Consider the following 4,402-nt stretch of genomic DNA (forward strand, 5'->3'; position numbering starts at 1 on the left):
GGGAGCAGGCCATGGAAGGGGCCCATGGGGGAGCAGGCCATGGAAGGATGTCCACAAGAGCTGAACAGGACAGAGTGTGGTAGAAACTCTAGGAGGAAAGACCCCCGTCGATTAGAGAGCAGTAGCTCCTTTATGCAGTCACATAATAAATGTTCAATGAATCATAGCATTCCAGCATATCGATTTTCTAGTTTTTTACTTTATTCTCAATTACTGGACATCTACAACGTTTCCAGGTTTTCACAATTATAACTTCTACTGCTCTAAATATCTTTGAACAATTTTCCCCCTTTTGGAAAATGTATCATGTAATTATTAGATAAGTTATTCCTATCAGAATATTCTGTCAGTTTTCTCTTCACAAAATATTGTATCAACTTGTAAGTCTGCTCAGTGCATTCAAATGCCCATTTCTTCACAATCTGCCCAGCATTTAATTAGTGATTTTTGCCCAATTAGCACAATTTGAGCGTTGCTGAAAACCTACGCTTCTTTGACTGTTAGGGAGGCTGAAAATTGTCTCAAGTGCACTTTGTCTTCACATTGCTATGTCATGAGGTTATAGATTTGGAGTTGAAAGGGAGCTAAGAAATCTCTGAGTACAATCCTTTTCTTTTTTCATTTTGTAGGTGTGGAAACTGAGGCACAGACAAGTTAAGAGATTTGTCTAGCAAGGGCTCACAGAGTCCCAGAAACAGCATCTGAATCGAAGTCTTCTTCACGCCACATCCACTTCTCTGTCCCCCATGACTCCTCAGACCATTTATATATTGGGTATTTCCCTCGAATATTTAATTAGTTCCTTGTAGGCTGCTGACCTTGTTAACAAGTGTAATAGTTGACATTTATATAGTGTCTAAAAGCTTACAAGGCATATTATCTTATTTGATAATATCACACCAACCCTTTGAGGGATTATCCTTATTTTATCCTTATTTTACAGATGAAGCAACTGAAGTTTGGGGAAATTAAATGGCTTGTGTAGAGTCACCCAACTCTTAATCTTTAAGGCAAGGTTTGAACTCTGGTATTCCTGACTCCAAGCCCAGTGCCCCTGTCCTAATCTATCAGTTAGATCTGTGTTATTATCAGTTTGGAAATTTCCTCCAAGGATGCCAGTTCCATCCATGCCTACCCACTGGTAGGAGCAACTGACTTCCACATTTCCCATCATATGATTCTTGATGGTATTTTTTATTCCCGTTTTTCTTTTAAACTTCTCATTGATTATATGGTGGAAGCTGTTCACCCCATCATATACCTTTTTTTGTAACCCTGAGAGTGATATTCATTGTTGACCTCTTTGGAGACTGTTGTCGTTAAGTACACAAAAACAAGTTCCTCTAGAACAAACACAAACCACAGCAAACTGCCTACTGTGTGTAGAACATTGCATTAAGTGCTGAGGAAAAAGCAAAGTTTGGCTAAGACAAGCTTCCTGTCCTCAAGGAGTTTGCAATCCAGGATTACAAAATCATAGTTCTTCAGCTTCAAGAAACTTCTAAGGCAGAGGGACTTAGCCTTTTGGGCATGTCTTGGACCCCTCTAACAGTCTGGGGAAGCCCACAGAGCCTTTCTCAGGATAATGTTACTAAATTGTAAATACATGGGATTACAATGGAAAGCAAAATCCACATGTAAAAAAAAGAGAAAAGGACAAATCTGCAGACTGCTCATTAAGAATCCCTCCCTGAGGTCATCTAGCCTTCATTTCATTTCATTTCAATTCATTCATTCATTTATTTATCTGTCTATGTCTTTATTTGTGTGTTTGTTTTTACAGATGCTGTAACTGAGACCCAGGAAAATGGAGTGACTTGCCCAAGGTCACAAAATACCACTGGAGGAATGATTTGAACCCAGCTCCTTCTCTCCCAGATTTTTGGTATTCTTTCCTCTGTAGCAGTAGGGGATAAGACACAAACACAACTGGTTATAATGTAGACTAAGATGTGCATGCATAACGAATAATAAACATCCAGAAGAGCTACAAAGCAGGGCCACATGAATACTGAGGAACAAAGTCATTCCTGAGTGGGGAATTCAAGGAAAGCTTCCTGGAGGAGGAAGAAAGAATGTTCCCTGCTGCCCTCAAAGAGCAGTGCGTTATTTAAAGTTTTAAAATGAGTTGGAAATGAGTCATAATTAAGTCTCTGAAAAGAGGCACACCCCCTGACATCCATTAAAAATCAACTATGATTTTAGAAAAATGAATCAAAATATCACCTCAAATAAAATGATTTAAACAGGAATGTTAATTAAAATGTCATGCCCCAGTGGGGCACATTAGGCTACACTTCATTTCACCAGATGTATGGAGTGTCTACTGTGTGCAAGGCATTGGGGTCATGCCAGGCAATCATCTGGGAGGTGGGAGGTCTCTGCCAACAGCACTAACCAATGAGTGTCTAAGCAGTGTAGGTTGGGCAGTGGATAGAGTCTTCAACCCAAGTCTGGAAGGTCTGAATTAAAATCCTGCTTTATGCATATATTTCCTAACTGTGTGACTGACCCTAGGCAAATCCTTTAACATCTCAGCCTCAGTTTCCCCCTGAGTAAGATGGGGATGAAAATAGTACCCTACCCCACAGGACTTTTATGAGGAATCAGGAAGATGTAAAGTGCTCTGGAAACCTTATATGGTGCTACCTATGAGTGCTAGATAAGTCTTAGGAAGTTTCTCAAAGCTCAGGGATGTTACCCAATCAACAAGCATTTATTAAGCACTTCATTCAAACAATAAACATTTATTAAGCTTCTACTGTCATTGTTCTTCATCTTTTGTTCTCCAAGAGGACTTAGTGTGTGCTAAGCAATTCTGATACAAAAAAGAGACCAAGATGGTCTCTGCCCTCAGGGGGCTCCTACCTGTCAAATGTTGGGGATGCAGAAACACAAAAGGGAAAATGGGCTTGGCCTTCAGGGAGCCTGCCTTCTATTGGAGAAACGGACATGTGGCGTATGTGGGTACATATACAATTCGATATAATTTTGGGGGAAAGGCACTGGAGGGGGTAGCAAGAAAAGTGTCATAGGGAAAGTGAGGCTTGAATAGCCTTGAAGGGATCTGTGGATTCTGAGACAGAAGTTAGAAGTTTTACATTCCCAGGCATGGGAGACAGTGCAAAGGCATGGCGATGGGAGATGGAGTGCTGTAGTAGGAAGAACAGTAAGAAGACCAGTTTGGCTGGACCATAGTGCTCCTGAGGAAGAGCAATAAAGCAGGAAAGATGAGTTGGGAAGTTGTGCTGGGCTCCAAATGACAAACTTGGGAATTGATATTTGAACCTAGACGTAATAGGGGGGCTGAGGGTGGAAGATTATTAAGAAGATGAAGGAGAAAAGCTGTGGCAGGGCTGTGGGGCAGGGAGAATCACTGAACTGAGCCCTGCCAGTTTCTGTCAGTGCCCACAGGCAGGTCACTTAACCCTTGGGTCTCAGCATCCTCATCTGTAAAACAAGAGGGTTGGTCTATGGGGCCTCCGAGGTTCTAGGATCCTAGGCCAGCACCGTAAGATCCCATCTGCCCCTCTCAGGGCTGGGCATCCAAGGCTGAGAAAGTCCCTGCCTCCAGGAAGCTTACATTCCTTTAGGGAGATACAATATGTCCCAGATAGAAATCCCAGGTCTGCCAGTCATCACCGTGTGACCTTAGACGTGTCATCTCCCCTCTCTGAGCCTCAGTTTCCTCATCTGTAACATATAGGAGTGGGGCTAGATGGCTTCCAAGGTCCCTTCCATCTCCTGCTCCAAGGTGCTCTGTACGGGCCTAAGCTGCAAGCGAGGTCAGCTGAGGAAGAAGGCCTAAGGAACAGCATCGATCACCAAGGAAGGCTTATCGGAAGAGGAGGACAGCATTCCGAGAGGGGCAAAGGCATCTGAGGCCCCCACTGTTCCAACTGGGATCTCTGAAGTTAGCCCAGCCCTGGCTGCCCTGGCTGCCCTGGCCACGTCTTTGGTCCGACTCCTGCGTTCTAACTCGGCGCTGGGTTCGAGGGACGACACCCCTTTCTCTCTCTTCCCTAGGCCCGATGACCAGCATGGCAGCCCCAGGGTGCCCAGCGCGTTCTTGCTGGGTCTAGCAGGTTCTCCCACTGGGCGGGGGCATCCTCAGCGCCTTCCGGGCAGTGCCCGGGGCCCTCCGCACTGCTGCTGGCACTGAGCTCGGCAGTCAGTGCCTCCGCACCTCGGTCGGTCAGGTGCATCCCTTACACTCCGAGGCCTGAAGGGGACCCCGCGGGGAGCTGAGGGCGGGCGGGAGCGCAGACGCCGCTGGGCCCGGCTCGGCTCCGGTCTGGCCCGGCCCTGCCCCGCAGCCGAGCACAGGGACCCCGGGCCGCCCGCTCGGCTCCCCCGCCCCTCAGCTCCCCGGGCTGCTCCGCCCCCCCCCCCCCCCCCCCCC

This window comes from Petaurus breviceps, unplaced genomic scaffold (genome assembly GCF_028583685.1).
Source record: "Petaurus breviceps papuanus isolate PSGF00001 unplaced genomic scaffold, PetGlider_PUasm1.0 490, whole genome shotgun sequence".
In the NCBI taxonomy this organism is placed as follows: domain Eukaryota; kingdom Metazoa; phylum Chordata; class Mammalia; order Diprotodontia; family Petauridae; genus Petaurus; species Petaurus breviceps.